The sequence below is a fragment of the Triturus cristatus genome, chromosome 12 (assembly GCF_964204655.1).
Source record: "Triturus cristatus chromosome 12, aTriCri1.1, whole genome shotgun sequence".
Classification (NCBI taxonomy): Eukaryota; Metazoa; Chordata; class Amphibia; order Caudata; family Salamandridae; genus Triturus; species Triturus cristatus.
Genome location: NC_140595.1, coordinates 70,968,786 through 70,989,873, shown reverse-complemented (window position 1 = coordinate 70,989,873; position 21,088 = coordinate 70,968,786). Strand labels below are relative to the sequence as shown.

The window sequence follows — 21,088 nt, the reverse complement described above, 5'->3', positions numbered from 1 at the left end:
GTGTTGTAGTCTTGTTTTGCTTCGATGGGACTGATTAGACGAAAACACCTGGACGCAATGCTTTGTAGGTGAAAAGTTAAGGCCTTGAGACGGGATCCGGATGACCTCGGCCATCAGTGCGGTCGGTCAGGGCTTTTATAAATAGAGAAAATCATGCTGAAATACACAGGTGTTTGAGCAGCGCACGCAAACCAACTTTTCTTCATCCACCCCCCTGCTCAGCTCGGCATCCCATCCCATGATAACCGCGTCTCGATGGTCCTCACGCACGACGTGGAAATACCCCTCCAACCACACACCTGCACGGTGTGCAGCGTAGGTGAGCGCTCCAGCGTCCCACACATGCCAGTAAGCGCTATATATAAATGTTGCAGTTCAAAACAGAAAAATCTCCAAATTCGCTTACAGAACAAAGCGCCTCTAAGCGCTACGTTCCAGCGCCAAGATAAACGCCCGGCCTTACAAGGTTGGCTCTCTCAAATTATGGGCCCCGCTCACGCTTCAGCTTGGAAGTGTGTTTGGGTGTTTTATTCCGCAGAAGTGCTCTTTGGCTGCAATCGGAGAGGAAGCAGACGACCTGCTCTTTCTCCACTCTCCTGTCGGCCTGCCCCTTTAAGGCTGTGTCCAGGTTACCACCCCAGGCGCACCTCCCTCGGCCCGGTACAAAAGGGGCCTCAGGTAACAGGCGGACAGGGAGTGCGGGGCCGGCGGGGAGGTGCGCCCAGGAGAGTGCTCGGCTAGGACCAGCAGGAGGGCAGAGGCGAAGACGGGCCAGAGAGGGAAGAACGAGGGTGTCTGAGAGCTGCACCCCACTGTGCAGCACCCGGCACCCCTCGTTGCACGAGGATCAAACAGCGGACAGAGGCGACCAGGGAGCAGGTAAGGAGCTTTGTAGACTGACCTGACCCCTCAACATCCCTTTCTCGGTAGTTGGCACCCCTGTGCTCTGTGGCAGAACCCCCCCCCCCCCCCCTGAAACACTTATAGGGCCAAATATATATATAGGTGGGTGGGACGTAAGGGGGCCTCGGCAGCCTTTGTGAGTGTCCCTCAGCGTCTTTGTGCCCAGTGCCTGAGTGTGCACAAGTGCCCCCGCCTGTGTCAGCCCCCCCTCAGTATGTCAGTGTCCCTCAGAACCTCCCTCAGCGCCCCTGCATGTGCCATTGTCCCCCCAGCGCCCCTCATTGGGCCCACCTCTGCGTGTCAGTATCCGTGCACCCCTCGGAGTCTGCGCCCCTCCCCGTCAGTATATGTGCACCCCTCTCTGGGTCTGCACCTCTGTGTCCCTATACGCTTCTCCCTGAGTCTATCCCTCAGCCCACCCGTCAGTATCTTTGTGACCCCCATTTTAGTCGGTAGCCCTCCGCAACACCTGGTGAAGGTCTCTTCACCCCCAGCGCCCCTGTCCGTATTCCTATGCCACCCTCTTTCGGTCTGCACCCCACAGCCCCAGTCGGTATCTCTATGCAGAACATCTGAGTCTGTAACCCTCATGGCCTCTCTGTCAGTGTCCCTATGCACTCCTCGCTGCCTCTGTCACTGTCCACTTCTCACAGCTTCTGTCAGTGTCTCTACGCACACCCTCTGAGTCTGAATCTTTAACCCTCATGGCCTCTCTGTGTCCTTATGCACTCCTCATGGCATCAGTCAGTGTCCCTATGCACTCCTCGCAGCCTCTGTCAGTGTCCCTATGCACTCCTCGCAGCCTGTCAGTGTCCCTATGCACTCATCATGGCTTCTCTGTGTCCCTATGCCCACCTCACAGCATCTGTCAGTGTCCCTATGGCCTCCCCGCTGCCTCTGTGTCCCTATGCCCTCCCCGCTGCCTCTGTGTCCCTATGCCCTCCCCGCTGCCTCTGTGTCCCTATGCCCTCCCCGCTGCCTCTGTGTCCCTATGCCCTCCCCGCTGCCTCTGTGTCCCTATGCCCTCCCCGCTGCCTCTGTGTCCCTATGCCCTCCTCGCTGCCTCTGTGTCCCTATGCCCTCCCCGCTGCCTCTGTCCCTATGCCCTCCCCGCTGCCTCTGTCCCTATGCCCTCCCCGCTGCCTCTGTCCCTATGCCCTCCCCGCTGCCTCTGTCCCTATGCCCTCCCCGCTGCCTCTGTCCCTATGCCCTCCCCGCTGCCTCTGTCCCTATGCCCTCCCCGCTGCCTCTGTCTCCCTATGCCCTCCCCGCTGCCTCTGTCACTATGCCCTCCTCGCTGCCTCTGTGTCCCTATGCACTCCTCGCTGCCTCTGTGTCCCTATGCACTCCTCGCTGCCTCTGTGTCCCTATGCACCCCTCACAGCGTCTGTGTCCCTATGCCCTCCTCACAGCGTCTACCAGTGTCCCTATGCCCTCCCCACTGCCTCTGTGTCCCTATGCACTCCTCGCTGCCTCTGTGTCCCTATGCACTCCTCGCTGCCTCTGTGTCCCTATGCCCTCCCCGCTGCCTCTCTGTGTCCCTATGCCCTCCCCGCTGCCTCTGTGTCCCTATGCCCTCCCCGCTGCCTCTCTGTGTCCCTATGTCCTCCCCGCTGCCTCTGTGTCCCTATGTCCTCCCCGCTGCCTCTGTGTCCCTATGCCCTCCCCGCTGCCTCTGTGTCCCTATGCCCTCCTCACAGCGTCTGCCAGTGTCCCTATGCCCTCCCCACTGCCTCTGTGTCCCTATGCACTCCTCGCTGCCTCTGTGTCCCTATGCCCTCCCCGCTGCCTCTCTGTGTCCCTATGCCCTCCCCGCTGCCTCTCTGTGTCCCTATGCCCTCCCCGCTGCCTCTCTGTGTCCCTATGTCCTCCCCGCTCCCTCTGTGTCCCTATGCCCTCCCCGCTCCCTCTGTGTCCCTATGCCCTCCCCGCTGCCTCTGTGTCCCTATGCACTCCTCACGGCGTCTGCCAGTGTCCCTATGCCCTCCCCACTGCCTCTGTTTCCCTATGTACTCCTCGCTGCCTCTCTGTGTCCCTATGCACTCCTCATGGCCTCTGTCAGTGTCCCTATGCACACCCTCCTGAGTCTGTAACCCGCATGGCCTCTGTCAGTGGCCCTATGCACTTCTCAAGGCCTCTCTGTCAGTGTCACAGTGCATTCCTTATGGCCTCTCAGTGTCTCTATACACACCCTCTGAATCTTTAACCCTCATGGCCTCTGTCAGTTGCACTATGCACGCCCTCTGAGTCTGTAACCCTTATGGCCTCTCAGTGTCCTATGCACTCCTCACGGCCTCTCTGTCCGTGTCCTTATGCACACCCTCGGAGTCTTTAACCTTCACCGCCTCTTTGTCAGTGTGTCTATGCACGCACTCTTTCTTGAGTCTGTAACCTTCACGGACCTGTGCCCCCAGCAATCCTGGTCTGTAATCCTCGGGTCTCCTTCGGTGCCTGGGGTCCCCCTATATCCTGGGACTGTGGGGTTCGGGTCTCCGCTCGGGGCGCAGCTGTGGGTCAGGCACGATATCTGTGGGGGATCTTTAAAAAAATAAAAAAAATAAAGGGCATGTTGTGTAAACCTGCACTTTCACCTGCGAGCAGTAAGCAATGCATCCCTATGGAATCGGATGCACGGAGTTTAAGAATCGGGCACATTCAAACGTGACAGGCCGCCGGAAAGAAGGGGCCATTGGACCGTATTTATGAACGATCGACCTCCCAGGGAATCAATCCAGGCTGGGTGCAGTATTAGCAGGTCCCAGAGCTTCGTAAACAGGACTTTTCTTCACTTGAAACAACCCACCTTTTGTACACAATTTGTATAGTAAACGCGCATTAGGTAAAGTGCTGTGCACTTAAAGAACCGGCCCCTATCAGCAGAATCCAGCTACTGAAGGAATTCCTCCATTGGACGGGGTGACAGCTTTGCCCACATTGTGCGAACTCGCCCAGAGGACCACATCTCCAGGGACAAAGCCAATAGTAACTCGCAGTTCCTAGAGAGAGAAAAGGACGCGTCACCCCTTGTTGTGAAAATGCACGTTTTATTCACGCAGATGTGTTGGCATCCCGCACTGTGCACAGAGACGCTTGTTTCAACAGAGCTCCACGAATAACAAACATGCGGCAGAGATCATGGGTGTTACATGTATGTTTCCGTATGGGAAGAGGTGCTCCTGGAAACCCAGGCAAAAGACCCGTTTTAGAACATAGATGTGGTGTGACTAATTAATGAGGCACACCTTTTATTATAAGAAGTGTGCGTATGTAAGTTTGTCTTCTGGTGGGCGCAAAACTGTATCTCTTTACAATAGGTTTGTACGTTAGGAGGCAGGAAGGAAAGGGTTAATGCAATATTACCTGCGCATCAAAGTAAAACCAAACTAGTGCTCATTGCTGAGTGATATTAGGAGTAGAAAATCAGATTGTTTCTTAAACACGCATTAGTATCGAACCAACATCCCTTTTGTATTAGGTTGTTAAAATCGCAATAAAATAATAGAGCCGGTTGCTTTGTCTGCTTTTAATTGTACAATATGCTGCATAATTCCCCTCACCTTTCTGAATAATTTATTCAGCTGCACCATATAATATTGTATTATCCACTTTGTGTCCTCTGGGGCTATGTTCCAAAGTGTTTTGTTGAAGGTGGCGGGTGACAGCAGAGAATCCGTGTTTTTCCATTTGTATTTTAAATCCATAGCTCACAGAAGGTAGAGAGATGAGGTTAGGAACACTAGGCGCTAAAGGAGATGTTTCCACGTATGGGCATGTGGTGATGGTTTCTTTATTCACTTTATATTAAACCTGTAGAAATGATGAGGACGACAGGGGTGTCCAGTGTCGGCCCACGAGAGCTGGATTTATGCCAGATATTCCGAATAATCCCTCTGTATGGACATTAGTTCCGCTTTGGGTCATTTTACTTAATGCTCCATTTGTGGGTGTCCATAAAGTCTGGGATGGACTTAACCCATCAGGACCTGTTTCACAACCATGGCGTCTGCTCTGAGGCAGTCACGTCCCAGATCCAGTGGGTGGCTAGTGCTTTCTCTTTGTACTGGGTCTGGCGGACTTTTCTAAACTGCAATAAAATATATAATGCCATGCTCTATGTCAACTGTGAAAAGGTTTCCTGTGTTAATTAAGTGTGCCTCGGAGACACTTCAGTCCCCCACACTTCAGGTTTTCAGCGGTCTACTTAGGATGTAGAGGTGGGGTCCAGTTGGCGAGAAACCCCCTTCTAACAGCACAGTATTCGGATTAATAAAACCGAATTACTGAAAGTGTGAGTGGAATTAAGATATACAAAAGAAAGTGGAAGTGAGAGAAAAAATAGTGAGTGAAGACCTGGTGTTCTCTGCAAGAGTCAGACCTGCCCTACATGCAAACAAAGAAATGAAAGGAACGCAAGCGACTCCAAACAATGCCTGATGAGATGTCCAGCAGAGAACTAGCAGTGCAGGGTGCTCGCGGCGGGATGCCTGACTTTCACCTTGTGGATACCCTGCTATCTCACAGGGGAATACCAGGACGGGTTCCCTAAGCAAGCGCCGGGAAACCCACAGCGGGTAGCTGTGCGCTATATAAGCTCAACTACATTTACAGGGTGGAGAGCAGACATGCAGCACAAGGGCTAGACGTCCAGTGACATGATCCCGGCACCTTGCTGACACTTGGTGTGATTCTAAGCACCTCACTCTGTACTTGGTGTGATTCTAAGCACCTCACTCTGTTGATCGGTGTTATGTTCTGTCGGGTGTGGGTCCCCTGGGAGGACCCCCTGAAGTCTAAGGGTGAGCTCGTTCAGTGTCTCCGAGATGAGAGGTGGGCCTGCACTTTACGAGGTGTATGAGGGATAGCTCTGCTGTGCAAGGCTTGAACGTTTGAATTCAATGTATCCGGAAACAATGAGCTGCTGCCTTTAGGTTGTGTTTCCGGAGAGATAGTGCTGCTGTCTGGTCCCTGTAGTGCTGAAAGGATGACAATCCTGCTGTGCTTGGTCCGAGCCAGTACGGCTTGTGAAATCGGAGGCATGTGTCTGTCTGCAAACGAACCCCTGTCAAACGTGTTTGACCTGAGAGAGATACTCGTGTAGTTTAATGCCGCGGCATTGACGTCAGCACCTCTGCTTGGGGCAGTATGGGAATGTCCATGTGCTAACCATGGAACGCCCATTTGACCCAGAGCAGTCCCTGCACAGTAGAACAAGTGCTATTGCAATCAATGAGCGTTTGTAAAGCGCACACGGTCACCCCTAGGGGTATCTGGGCGCTGTGTCTACGTCAACAAGCCAGGACTTGAGTCTCTTTGTGAAGTCTGCCAGCGAGGGGGCTGTACGTAGCTGGGGAGGGAGAGGGGGGAGGAGAGTTGTTGTAGATCTTGGGAGCGATGTAGAAGCGGCCACCACTGCGGGTGATGCAGGGGTGTGTGCGAGGGCGAGTGAAGCGGAGCGCAGGTGTCTGAAGTGTATTTGTGTTACATTTCGATAAATGTCCCGCGCAAAAAAGTTTTGGGTGGAAAGTAAATAGTTTATCAAGACTTTCCACTAGCTTGCATCACTTTTGTTGACTTTGAATCAGCGCAAGTCCTATATATATCTGCATCAATGTGCTGCACTGTTCATGCCTGAAGATGCCCCTTGGTGTGTGTGGGGGGGGGGGGGGGGACACGGGCAGCGGGCTCCTGGTCTGAGAGCTTCTGACTGGGTCTGGATTGTGAGGCGCCCCCTCCATGTACTTTGCAGGGCTGCCCCCTCAAGTTTTGTTACGCCACTGAAGATACCGGCTCACTGCAGGCCCTGATGCGATACATTTTCCTACCCCTGGTGGGGCCGGCTCGCTACGGACACCGACACAATGGGGATGATTGGACCAATCCCATGTGGACCTGTCCTTAAAAGGACACATTCTGCACAGCCTCCTTTGTCTCTTTCTACGCAAGCCCGATCAGCCGCGCTCTTCCAACTTAGCCGACAGATCCGCCGATAAGCGGCCCATTCCCTAGCAACGGCGGTTGCCTTGAATGGACATGGCCTCCAGAAGGGTACCTCGGCTCTTCCCATGGTTACCTGTATGCAAATTGGTTAAACTTAGCAGCAAACGTCTGAAACTACTGGGGGTCCAGGTGGAGAGACGTGTTAAACACCTTTCCTGCCTTCGCGTGACTATATGTGTCATAATGTTTTCCTCACCATGAGAGTAAAATAAAAGGGTAACCTGGTATTTCAGAACTTTTAGGACAGTGCCTGTTTTGCGGTGTCTGGTGGCTTAGTGGACTTATGCGCCCATGTCGGGGCCTGTGTTCGATCTCATGGTCACAGGTTCAACTCATTGTGGGTACACTCAGCCTTTCATCCTTTTGAGGTCGATAAAACGACCCATTTTGTTGGGTCACAATAAACATGTGTCCAGTGCCAAGATAACCTTGGGTGCATGTGTGCTTTACAAATACACGTTCTGTTATGTTCACCATCTGTCCCAGCGAGTTTCAGTAGTTTGCGCGTGCAGGTTGCCAGAGTGGCCCGAGCGAACAGTGAGGAACTCAGGTTTTCATGTGTTTCATTGAAGAGTTAGCTAGCAGCCTTTAGCAATTAATACAGATGATACAGTGTGTAAAAGTTGCATTTAATAACCCTTCGGGCTTTGTTCTCCATGTCTTCTGTTTGGGGCTTTCAATTAAGTCATTTGGTGCTCCTCGGTTGATGGAAAATTGTAGTCCAACTTTTATGTTTGTGGAATGCCCTGGTATTTGGTTTTCAAAAGCTGGTCACCCAAGGCATGAGCAGTGAGCCCACCACTATCAGCCTCGAGATCTGTTCTTTACAATACAGGCACCAAACTTTAAGTTAATCTCTGATCCCAATGTAGTGTGCACCATTGAAGGGTAATTGACTTTAGTTGAGGTCATTGTCGGAGTATATTTGACCATACCATATGCCTGTTCCACTGACTGATATTCATGCGTATGTATAAACACAGCTTGAACCTACATCAAGCTCTCTCTATCCAAAGTTTACGTCTGGTTTGCTCTATAAAACATGCTATTAAATCAATAGAAATAATAGTGAGCTACTCATAAGGTACAATTCCGTGTTGCTGCTCTCAAAGCAGGTCATGTTCTGTATTACTTCGTGTAGGATATCTGACACAGGACTTCGGAAGCCATCGTATGACTGTACACTGTCCAGCCTACATTAACTCTGTTTACACCATTGTGGACCACATATGGAACATGGCTTCAGAAACATTCGGAGGGCTGTTGAAGACCGTAGACGCGCAGAGGGCATTAACATAGCAGGTTGTTCTGCACAGCCAGTCAATACTCGTAGTTATTAACCCTTGCTTCACAAATGGACCCAAAGCACTTTGTAGTGGTCAGCGTAGAGAGTCCAGGGTTCTCCAACCTTTTCTGTAATGAGAGCTACTTCTGATCAGTGTAAATCGTTGTGAGTTACTGAATGCCAAATAACTCGCACACCCAATCAATCAAGGGTTTGCAAAGCGCACTACTCACCTGTTAGGGTCTCAAGGCGCTAGGGAGGGGGTTTTGTGTGTAGCTCCGTTGGGGGTCATCTGAAGAGCCAGGTCTTGAGGTCCTTCCTGAACTGGAGCAGTGTAGGGCTTTGCCGGAAGTGGAGGGGAAGGTTGCTGCAGGTCTTGGCTGCGAGGGAGGAGAAGGACCTTCCACCCACTCTGTTCCTGTTGAAGCGTGGGACTATGGCCAGGGAGAGGTCGGCTGAGCGGCGGTTTCTCTTGGGGCGTGGAAGGAGAGATGGTTGTTGAGGTATTATGGTCCGATGTTGTGGAGGGCCTTGTAGGCATGCGTGAGCAGCTTGAAAATTATCTTACTTTCGACGGGGAGCCAGTGGCGATAGCGGAGGTGTTGGGTAATGTGGTTGTGCCGGGGGATGTCTAGGATTAATCTGGCTGCGGCGTTCTGGACGGTCTGGAGCTTGCAGAGAAGTTTTTTGTTGATTCCGGCATAGCTGTAGTCCTGTCTGCTGGTGATGAGGGCTGTGTGACCGTTTTTCTGGATTCGGAGGGGATCCATTTGAAGGTTCTACGGAGTATGCAGAGGTGTTGAAGCAGGCTAAGCAGACGGCGTTGATCTAGCAGTTCATAGTGAGCGATGAGTTTAGTATGATGCAGAGATTACGTGCATGGTCTGTCGGGGTGGGTGGGTTTCCAAGGGCGGGGGACCACCAGGTGTCGTCCTAAGCTGAGGGGGTGGAGCCGAGGATGAGGACACCTGTTTTCTCTAAGTTCTTGATCCTGGTTGCGACGGCTTTCATCCCTTCTTGAAAGTTGTGTCTGGTGATGTTGGGTTCATTGGTAAGGGAGAGGATGATCTGGGTGACATTGGCGTAGGAGACGATGTTGAGCCCGTGGATTCTGACGATGGTTGCGAGGGGGCAATATAGATGTTGAAGAGGGTAGGGCTGAGGGAGAATCCCTGGGGTACTCCGCATCTGGTCTCTGTTGGCTCCGAGAGGTAAGGCGGGAGTCTGACTCAGTGTTTTACCTGTGAGGAATGAGTGAATCCAGTCTAGGGTATTTCCTCGAATACTGGCGTCGCGGAGTCTGGTGGCTAGTGTTCGGTGGGAGACCGCGTTGAAGGCTGCTGTTAGGTCCAGGAGGATGAGGGCTTCCATTTGGCCCTGGTCGAGAAGGACACGGATGTTGTCACTGGCAGCGAGGAGGGCGGTCTCTGTGCTGTGGTTGCTGGGGAGTCCGGATTGGGAGATGTTTGACGGCATTGACTTCGATGAAGTATGCTAGTTGGGTGTTTAACGGCCTTTTCAATGACCTTGGCTGCGAATGGAAGCAGCGAGATTGGTCTGAAAGTTGTTGAGGTCTGTCGAGCATGTGGAGGGTTTCTTCAGGAGGGGGTTGACTTCGGCATGCTTCCAGTCTTCGGGGATTGTGGCGGTCTCGAGGGAGCAGTTGATTGTTCGACGTAGCTCGGGTGCGATGGCTGTGGTGGCCCTGTGGAAGATGTGGGGCAGATAGGTGTCTGAGGTTGCTCCAGAGTGGATGCTCCTTTTGGTCTCTAAGGTGTCCAGGTTAGGTGGGTCTGTTGGGTGACGTCACTGGGGGTGGGAGTTGAGGCAGTGCAGAGGTCTTGGTCATCAAAGTTGTCGAAATCATCTTGATCTTGAGGTGAAAGAAAGAGCTGACTCTGTTGCAGAGGTCTTGAGATGGTGGGACATCTGTTGTTTCGCTGTCGGGTTTGGCAAAATCCTGTATGATGGAGAGGAGTTCCTTGGAGTTGTAAGCGTTGGAGAGGATTCTGTCTTGGAGGAAGTTCTTCTTTGTGACTTTGAGTTGGTGGTGGCTGTTCTGTAGGCAGTGCGTGTTTTCGGGGGTTTTGCTGTTTCTTCATGTCTTTTCAAGGTATCGTCCGGAGCGCTTGGATTCTTGGAGTGTGGTGGAGAACCAGCTTGCTTTCTTGTTGTCGTCCTGTAGCCTTCTAGAGGAGGGCGTGTGTGTCGGCGCAGTTGGTGATCTGTCAGTGGAGGTTGCTTGCCGCAGTGTTGGCGTCTGGCGTGGTTGGAGGCGGAGTGCTGGTGAGAGCGGGTGTGAGGTGTTCTTCAGTGATTTTGTTCCAGTTTCTGTGTGGGTGGCGGCACGCGTGCTTGTGTGCGGTGGGTTTTCTGAAGGAGAAATAGATGCAGTGGTGGTCAGTCCAGAGCAATTCCGTGGTGTGGCTGAGGAGGACGCTGTTTCCTCCTACAAAGACTGGGTCGAGTGTGTGTCCTGCTGTGTGAGTGGAGGCGGAGACAAGTTGCTTCAGTCCTATGTTGGTGAGGTTCTGTAGGAGGGCGGAGGTGTTCGGGTCGTCGTGGTTGTTCTGGTGGAAGTTTAGGTCTCTGAGTAGTATGCAGTCTGTGGAGGCAAGGGTGTGGGGTGCGATGAGGTTGGCGATGATGTTGGTGAACGGAGCATGGGGGCCAGGCTGTCTGTAGACTAGGGTTCCGTGGAGCATAGTTTTGTGTTGGTCTGGATCTGGAAGTGGAGATGTATCATGGGGGGGGGGGGTGAGGCGTCATCCGTGCGGAGGTTGTCATGCGGAGGGAGTTTTTGTGGTTGGTGGTGATGCCTCCTCCTGGGTGGGTGGGGCGGTCTTTTCTCCGGATCTTGTATCCATCTGGGATGGCGGTTGCGATGTCGTGTGCAGAGTTGGCATTGGTCCAGGTCTCTGTGAGGAAGGCAACATCGGGCGTGTGAGTGTTGAGGAAGTCCCAGATTTCTATGGCGTGACTGTGCAGAGAGTGCACGTTGATTAGGATGCAGTTCGGTGGTTTGTGTGCGCTGGTGGGTGTCTGGTGGGCTGGGGCCATTGCTAGGGTCCAGAAGTGGGTGAAGGTGCGGCGGCAGTGTCGGCAGGAGATCGGGCCCTGTGTGTTGCTCGGCGTCGAGAGCTGACAGTTGTTGCTGCGCCCGGGGTTAAGGGTCCTGAAGTTGTACCGGTGGCGGGTCGGGAGACCAGGGTCCCTGGCGCTGTTCACGGACAGGTGCAGACAAGTTTGCCAGTGGCGCGCTCACTGCACGCGGCCACCATTAAGTACGGGTCGGGCGGTCAGCTGGGAGGCGGAAGCAGGAGCGACAAGCTGAGGGGGAGGGGACGGCGGGGAGCGCGGGTAAAAGGATCAGAATAGGAGCGAAAAAGAGAAAGCAAAACAGAAAGAGCAAACCGAGAAAAAATGGGCACAGAGTAAACAGAACAGAGTGGAACAGCAGAAGAGCAGAGTGCTCTTCCACTAGACCACCAGCGATGAGGCGAAGGCAGGAGCCTGCGGGTGCAGAAGGGCCCGAACTCCTACCTGGCACGGAGTTCGGGCTCAGAGGGCAGTCCCTCAACGGTGGAGCTGCACAGGGGAAAGCAGTGACACTGACCAGGAAGGTCAGGCATTGTTACCAGACACCCCCTCACCCAGCTTTATTGAATTTAAACCTAATGTCCATGGAGCCTGATACTATGGTTTGAATAAATTGTGACTAGGGGTACCATGATAGGGCTGTTATGTGTGTCAGTGCGTGTATGGTCTGTGTGGATGTATCAACATGTGTGAAAGAATGGCATATATGTGTATGAGTGCCTGAGAGCCTGTGTCGTATGTACTTGTGGCACAGGACTGTTACATGTACAACGGAAACATACAAATAGGAAAAGCTTAAGGTGCAGAAAAATGTTCTGCAAAACTTTTCATAGTAAGGAACATTTTTCTGCACTAGATGGAAACATTTTCTGCACTTTAAATGTCTCCCATTTAAAAAGAAATGGCTGTATTTGTAAGTTATAAATATGGCAGCGTGTCTACCAGCCAGTGGAAGCAAGATGCCTGCTGTGTGTAAATGCAACACTTTGAAATGGGAGGAAATTCACCTGAAGAGTTAACTTTGGTTATATGCATTACATAAAACTAATCATTCTAATTTTCTCCCATGTCAAAGTTTCTTTACAAACAAAAGGCATATTACTGTCAGTGGCCTGTAGACATGGTGTCATATTTATAACATGAAAATACAGTCATTTGTTTAAATGTGAGGAATGTAAAGTGAAGAAACATGGTTCATAAAACATTAGGACTTGATCGGCGTAATTTAAAGTTGAGAAAATCATTAAAACAATGCTTCACGGAAAAAGAATATTCACTTTAAATTTCTCCCATTTAAAAGAAAATGACAATTTTTCAGTCATACATATGGCACTGTGTCTAACAGCCACTTGGAGCAAGAGGCCTGCTGATAGTAAATGTGACACTTTGAAAATGGAGAAAATCAAAACGAAGAGTTAACTTAATTATTATTTAATTTTCTCTCATTTAAAAAAAAAAAGCCTTCGGAAATATCATTTTGTTCTCGTGCTCCAGTATTGAGTTGAGAATTACTTTTATTTGAGACTTAAATGCCCCAGTGCTTCAGTTCAGACCCTCTGTGGCCCCAGGGGTCATACATCTGAGTGGAGCACGGCTCACTATCAGACTCTGTTATCTGCAGCTGGATGGTAATGTAAAATAAACGCAGCTTTGCCTTAACTTTAAAAGGAAAAGGCAACACTTATTGCTGATCTTCGTTAAAAAGGAACCCACTGCTGGGAGCTATTCTGATGGTTTCTGCGAGCAATCGCCTGGTGGGAGGCACCTGATCTGGCCTTATTTAGTGGCGTGAAGGCTGGTCATGTCAGCACACGGTAACTGCACCTCGGTGGTCTTCACGCACGACATGGAAACACTTCCCACATAGGATCAAAACAAAGACAACAAACGCCCTTCCAACCAAAACCGTTTCAAGGTGCAGCATGCTATCTATGTAGGCAAGTGCTTTAGTGCTCTACATAGGGGTAGTAAGCGCTATATAAATGGTGCAATACAATACCCTGGCAGTCAGCATGAAGAACTTTGTATGATGTGAGGAGCACCCATTAGCAGGTAGTTACACCGTGACAAAGTGGCGGTGTAGAATACTTGTAAATATGTACACTGTACAAAAGCTTGTGATTGTATTAATGTACTCTGCAGCGCAGATAGATGTGAGTATACATACACAAGAAGAGAAGTGCCTTGAACCTAGGGCAAATATCATATTGTATGACACAAAAAAATAATAATATATGATATTGTCATACAGACCAAAGAAGAGGGCGAGGATGTGGTCTTATGGCTAGGGCGGTTGACCACGATGCTGGGGATCCGGGTTCGAGTCTTGGCAGGGACGCTCGACATCCTGTGATTCTGGGCAAATCACCTAATCTCCCCGTGCCTAACAAAAAATTAATATCTCAGTCTGTAACACAACTGGTGCTCATGTAAAGTGCTCTGATACCTTCGGGTCTAGTTCGCCCTAAATAAAAGGATGGTAACTGTAAGAAGGTGGAATCTGACTAATGGTTGCCCCCAACCTTTTGCCTGGTATTTGAGTGGTTTTTGACTAGTCTGGCTGGGATCCTGCTATCCAGGACCCCAGCCTATCTGCTTTCTCCCTAAAATTAATGTGAAGTACCCTAGGTACAAACTAATTGGATGCTGAGGATGCCCTGACAGTCCCTTGTAGATGTACCCAGGGCATGGGCCCCTCAGTAGGCCTACCAGGGCTGCAGCACTTATTGTGCCACCCTGGGACAGCCATACAAACTGAGACCACTACTGTAGTCTGGGTAAGGGGGTGCTGGCACCCCTTACAGGGATATAGGTATCCTATATCCCACCCCATTACAACACATATACTCTCATAGGTCACCCCTATAGCAGGCCTTGGTAATCCTACAAGGCAGGGTGCTGAGGTATGTGTGAGGGGGGACCCCTACATGAGTAGGGCCTCTCTGCAACCTTCGTAAAATCATTGCTGGGTTGTTTGTAGTGTAGCCATACCATATACTCTTAACCGCATTATAAGTCTATTGCGATATCGCGATAACTTGAGAATGGCTACACAGAACCATATCGTGTTTGATGTCAAACATGTAGGAATCATACCCCCAGTCCAGCCATGGGCATGAGGGTATGATTCCCCCCCTGCTAGAGGGGCGATATGGGAAAAGCGGCAGAATTTAGACACCAATTTAAAAGTGCACAAGTTTCACAAAATGGCTGCTACCCGCCACCTACACGACCCTGGCTGGCTGTTGCTGGGGAAAACCCCAGCCTCGCCAGCTGGACAATAGGGCTCCTGTGGCAGGGAGGTGCTAGCATCTCCCCAGACAGGATAATGTGGATTGGAACAGGGTGGGTGCACCAAAAGTCCTTTCAGAGTTGCACGTAGGCAGCTGCAGAAGCCTCATTCTGCATACACCGCTTGGAACCGGTTCAGGGGCATCCTGCCCCTCGCCCAAGCGGGAAACACACAAAGGGGAGAGGGTGTAGCCACCCTTTCCCGCCTCACCTACCATTGGTGGACACTACTCTGGACACTCCCCTAATCTTGGGGATAAAGGTGAATAACGTGGCCCCAGAGCCTCAGATTAATCTTGAACTTTACAGTCTTGACCTTCGACTTGCTGCTGCCCAGCTGACGGAAGAAATCTCCCTTGGGATACAGGAGTTATCCCCCTGCTTGGCAGGCACCTGAAACACTGCAAGTGACCTGGTTGGAACTTCGCTGCTCTCACGAACTTCGACGACTTCCAGAAACCTTGAGGTGGGTTTCCAGCGCATCCCAGAGGCCAGTGAGTGTGCTCAACGAGTTTGGGCACCGTGGACCGTGTGAATGCCGAGATCCCCAATACCCCGAGACACCGGCCACCTCTTGTATAGCACACAACCCTGACCAGTGGGAAAGTTGTGCTTTGGCCCGTTTATGAGCCAACCACTCTACAGCAATTGTACCAAAGACCAGCGCCCTAGCCCCCTCCGGTGGCCCGTGGGTACCCTTTTATGCACGCCAAATTGCCGCCTCCCGCGGTCCCTTGTCTCTCAACTTGTGGGCCCTAGCGGAGGTCTATCTTTGAAAACAAGAGTTCCCCTGGTTGCTCCAGGCCTGTTCTACAGTCTCCTTGAAGGAGACCTCTCCCAGACCTCGTGGGTCTGCACTGTAGAAGATTTGTTCACTCTTCGTGGGTTGCGGTTGCCAAGGGTTAGTGGATCCAATCCGGACACTAACACCGCAGAGACCCTCATCCGATGTGGGACAGTCGCCCTCCTGAAGCTGGCCTTCCTTGAAGCCTCCCGGAGCCCGTGGCTGCAGATCCAAGCTACACCACTTTCCACCTGAAGCACCCGACATCGAAGGGCTCTTTGCTTTGAGCCTCCTGGTCACTTTGGCGTGACCCAGACTCTGTCCCCTCTGCTTTCAGGTTCTTCTCTACAATCTTCACATCTTTGATCTTCACGGCATCATCGACGCTTTTGGCTAGCAGAACTTTTGACTACTTTCCCATTGAAAATCAGCCCGCGACCCGACAGCAGAAACGACCTATGCACCCGGCTTCCCTGGGGCAGGTAACAGTGGTACCTCAGTACTCTCGTGGTAGTGGGCATCTCAAAAGCTTAAGTCTAAAGTTTTAACTTTGTACTCCTGCTAGAAGTATTTTTAAACTGTTTATTTCCAACCGCGACATTCTCCATAGGCTGTAATAGAGATCCCGATAGCAGCTACTTGCACTGCACGCGCCTCCCGTGGGTCCCCTTCCTCATAACCTGGGGTGGATTCTTAAGGGGCCAGCGATTCTGAATGCCCTAGGCATTGCCTGTAGAATTGTCGTGGTTCTTATACCACTTTTTTAGTATATGGTTTGGTCCCCCCCTGGGGCCCAATGTTAATAGTGCTATTTATTGTGTCTATCAATGCTTGTTTGATATTGTAACTTTGCCACAGCTTCATAAAGAGACTGTGGGATTCTGTCTAGAATAAATACATATATTTTATATATATACCTGTGTGGGCTACTCTTTCATTTGGTTATTCAAGAGGTTATTATGGTAAAACAATAAGCTTAACACTCCTTCAAGACTTAGCCTGAAGGCTGCTCTCCACAGCTACCACTAGGATAGCTTTCTTAAAGGTTGTCTTAAACTGATCATCAATAGGAGTCGAATTGGACTGGTGCAAGGTGTCCCTATAACTAGGAGACAGCATATGCCAGGCCAACTTCTCACAGTAACACTTGCAGATAAAAACAATTCTACCCAATGAAATAAGGACAAAATGCAGAATATTTACACTTGTAGCTCATTCGAAGTTACTGGCCAGTTGAAAGGCACATCTGTCCTGGTGTTAGCACACTTTTTGATCCATTCTTGAAAGTGTCACAAAATTAGAGATTCTTCATTGTGGGTGGAATGATTTCCAGACATGCATGTGCTTTCTGAGACAGATGGTTTTAGAGTTTTTTCTTTAAAAGCTGTGTTTTCTGGTAGATGTCTGCATTTCATAGAGAGAGTGGTCAGTCTACAGTGGTCAGTTTGCGGGCGGGACAGTTGAGGGTTCTAGTATGGAGCGTTTTTTAAGTGCTGGAAGTTAATTGAAAATACTTATTGCTTCTTCTGGGAGCATTGGATCTGAAGAGGGGTGATTGGATCCCATTTCCTCATGGAAGTGGCCAATCTGGCCAGAAGTGGGATGGGATCATACTGTCTCACCCCAGTGGCCTTTTGGCTGGAGCACCAAGAGCAGCCATCAGAAGCATTAGGTGATAAACACCCATGAGAAGGTCCTTACACTTGTCCAATATCAGTAAAGCCTGTGACTGAGTCATTTGTTCGAAGAACTCTTCGGTAATTCTTCGAAGGACTGTCAGTTGGGATTGGCTACTGAATTGTTTCTTTGTAAGAGATTTGTTTATTTCTGTTCAATGGATTGATTCCTTTCTCTGCATGAAAAAAAACTTGCATTTTTGCATCTGGTGTTTGCCAAGAGCCTTCAATTTTATACAAATTTTATATTTTTTTTTATAGAGGTATCAATGTGCCCTCGTTATCCATTGGTCTGTTGTCATTAGCATTTTCTTCCACTCACTACGAAGCACAGCATGTGAAAATAGGTCAGCCCTCTTCAGTCATTGGCTAACTTCACTGTGAGTGGCAGCACTCTGCTCTTTTACAAGAGGACATCTGCACACTCGTGGTTATTTGTGCTTTTTGAGGCCAAAAAAATGTTTTTAGCTAGTTTTTTTTGTTCTATTCTTTTGTATTGGTGAGGGTCTGGCAGCTCATCCAAACAAAGCATTTTACAATACCCCTGACAAGCACTGATAAAGCTAAGAGGCTGGCAGGTAACACTGGACATGTTGGCTTTGCTAATGATTTATTTTGATCTCTTAAGCCCCCTTCAGTCACCTAATACCCTCTTGTTTCTCACTCCTCTGACAGATGTATTCCATTTCTACAGTTAAATGAATCTTCCAAGAATGTACCTCGCTGCATAGCACACACCAGGGAGACACAAGGTTTCCCTGGTGTGTGTTATGCATTGTTGGGTCACAGTAACCAGATATTAATCATCTTATCCCCATTTGACCCCATACTCCTTGTGCTCCCCATGCCTAGAAACCTCTCTTACCCCTTTGCGGTCTCGTGAGATGATCTCCCCGTCCAAGACCTTTTAAGATTTCCCCATTAGGGGCCCTTTAAGATCTCTGCGTCATCTTGCTTCCAGGAATGTTTTTGCACACGGCTGCAATGAGCCTACCCACTCACCCCAGAGGCTACTCTTCCAACCAGGGCCGACTTTAGCGCTGGTGGCGCCCGTGCTACAATTTTTTGCCGCCTCCCACCAATGACCTCCTCCTCCTCGGATTCCCTCGCTACCACACTCCAAAAGCGCCACTCATCTCTCCGTAGAGCCTTTCTCATTGACATTTCATTTGTTTTATAGCCCCTCTCATACCAGTGTAGGGTGTCAGAGCACTTTACGTCACAAGCACATTATACAAAGGCAATGAATCATCCATGTGTAAATCAGTCTATAGGAAATGTCACATAAGACAATGAGGATTACAAGGTGTAGGAATCAAGTTATCCATTATAGTTGGCTGTATATTTTAAGAATGTTGGGTCTAGAAAAGCACAAACTCAGGATTTAAAACATACCACAGTGGCTGGGGTTAGCTTTACTAATAAGAATGTATTTTTATCCAATCGAACTCCTTTTAGCAACATTAGGATTATTAATGACCAGGGAAAAAAACAAAATTCTAACCTGTAGTAAGCAGTTTGCATGAAGCTCTTTGATGGCAGTTCATAGCTCACTGTGCAAGATTACGATTGTAACTAATGAACTGCAAGTAACAAAAGAATCTGTGACAAAAGCAGTAACCCACTGAGCTATCTACATTATTGTATTGTAATTGCATTTATATTGCGCTTACTACCTCTGACAAGGCGTCAAAGCGCTTTTTCAGCTAGTAGCACGCTTCTCTGGAACCCATAAAGGATTTAGTGGTTAATTAGTATAGTGAAATATGAAAATAATTTGAGTGGTGGATATGTTAGTCAATAATTTGGATTGAAAAAGATAATGGAGGGATAGAAGAAGTAAAAAGGTGTACACTTATATAGCTGTTGCTACCCCTGATGAGGTGTTGAAACGTTTTTTCTGCGAGTAGCATGCTGCTGTCGAACCAATAAAGGATTAGTGGTAGATTAGTATAGTGAAATATGAAAGTAATTTGAGTGCTAGATATGTTAGTCCGTTATTTGGATCGAGAAGGATAGTGGAGGGATAGAAGAGAGAAGGGTCAAGATTTTTTTTTTTTTAGTTCATAGCAGTAGGACGGGGCCTGGGATGAGTAAAGGGGAGGTGGAGGGGGTAGAGTCCGAGGGAAAGGGTTAGAAAGGCTTGTTTAGGAGATCGGAATAGTAAAAGAGGTATGAGGTGATGCAAGGAGGGGCAGAGGAGAGAAAGGTCCATATCCTGGGGATCATAGTAGTGGTATGGGGATTGGGATGAATGAAAGCAGAGGTAGAGGATATATTGATAGAGGTATAGGGGAGAAATAAGGCAGTGCATTGGAAAGAGTAGTAGAAAGAGGTTTAAGATGAGTCAGAGTTGAGGTGGAGGATATATTGAGAGCGGTATAGTGTGAGAAATAGGGTAGTGCCTTGGATATGCTGAATTAGAAGAAAAGTAATAAATATATAGATGCGTAAGTACATGGAAGGTATATAAATGAACAAAGAAGGTAGTATATGTAGATTAAAGATGCATTTAATGAACTCAGACTTTAAAATGTTGTACTTTTTAAATTTTTTAAAAGTTTTTTGTTATTCAATAGTGAAGCAATTGTAGATAGTTATGATAAAAGACTTATTTATGCAGTCACTTATATACATGTTAAAAACATAGAATAATGTAACTATGAGTAATATGTACATTTGTTACGCAGAACTAACAAATATCTATATTTGTAAAAACATAATTATTATACATGTTTATACAAAGCAATACACACATAGGTACATATATTTGGTCTAAATAAATACGTATATACAGAGGGATTTGCTCAGTATTTCTGTTTGCGTCTGTTGATTATGTGGGGAAGAACCAATTCTTGAGTAGTTTTCTAAAGATAAGGTGGTTACCTGTGGATCTCCGTGGATCAGTGATCTGCATCGGACACATTCTTTGCAGCAGGCACATTAACCCTCTGTTACTTTGTGACGCATCAAAACTGCCACTAGACAAAACTCTGATCCCTCTCCAGCAGGAATATTAATCACCAGAGTTATCTTCACATAAAACACAAGGACACACAAGTAACTCTACAACAGGTGCCCTTAATCTCTTAAATTATTTTTAAATACCACGCCCCTGGTCCGGGCTAGGTGCGGCTGCATCAGTTGCACCACCCTACAGCCAGCTCTGCTTCCAACATTTCCCAAAAAAAGTTTTACACTCGCCGATGTATTAACCACATGAGAGATGTTCCAAATATCAATTTTTACTAATTGTTTCGGATAAATACATATAGAAAGCCATTTATTTTGTTATTTCTATTCATTTTTCAATATAGAAACTGGACAGAAGGTGGTCTTTTGATTGGTTCTTTATTCTGTCAGTCATTATGGCCTGGCCAATACAAGAGCAGACTGAGAGGTTGGAGGGTTGTAGAGATAGTGACAATGGTTTCTTACAAAGCTTTACATAGCTGTCAGTCTACATATTTTGTTCTACCATGCTAATGTTTGTGAGTGCACTGATTGTGTACACGCCATTCTTCTAGGCGTCTTACAGTATTAATACCAGTCGGACCGTCCCGTTCAGAAATAACTGTTGAAAAACACTAGTTGCATCTTCGTCAGTAGGTTTCAGGACATTGTTACGTCTTGGGTTGCTGGATTCTGGTTTACTCTTCTATGAACCCTAATGCTTTCCCTCCTGTTTCTTGTTTCCACCTGTCTTTTTGGGGTTTTTGTGATTTTCGCAGAGGGCTAGGGTGATTACCTTGCAAAGTATTTCTTTTCGATGCTTCAGCGGAAAAATCATTAAAGTGTTGACAATTTATTGAAATTGTCCTTATTTAACTTTAAGAAAATGATTCTGCATCAGGCTTCCTATCCAGTATTCGCGGCTCTCCCTATTCACAAAGTCAATTTGCTCAGCAAAAGGCTAATTTGCAGAGAAGAAATTGCAGTGGCGGGGGGGTGAAAAAATAATTTTAAAAAAACACTTACTTCTTTGGCCGTCTACGTCTCTTCTCCACTTATCTGCCGATGTCCCAGAATGGAGGCAGGAACTGGAAGCACACA

At 48.7% G+C, this 21,088-nt stretch overlaps 1 protein-coding gene across 3 annotated transcripts in view; it reads left to right on the top strand.

Moving 5' to 3' along the window:
* Nucleotides 1-621: 621 nt before the first annotated feature.
* TMPRSS9 (transmembrane serine protease 9) overlaps nucleotides 622-21,088 on the top strand; it is a 154,907-nt gene continuing 134,440 nt past the window's right edge. Inside the window, exon 1 of one of the 3 annotated variants that reach the window (XM_085639794.1) lies at nucleotides 622-879. The gene's annotated coding sequence lies outside the window, so the exon portion shown is untranslated. The remainder of the gene's footprint in view (nucleotides 880-21,088) is intronic. The other 2 variants (XM_085639792.1, XM_085639791.1) reach the window with 2 other exon arrangements.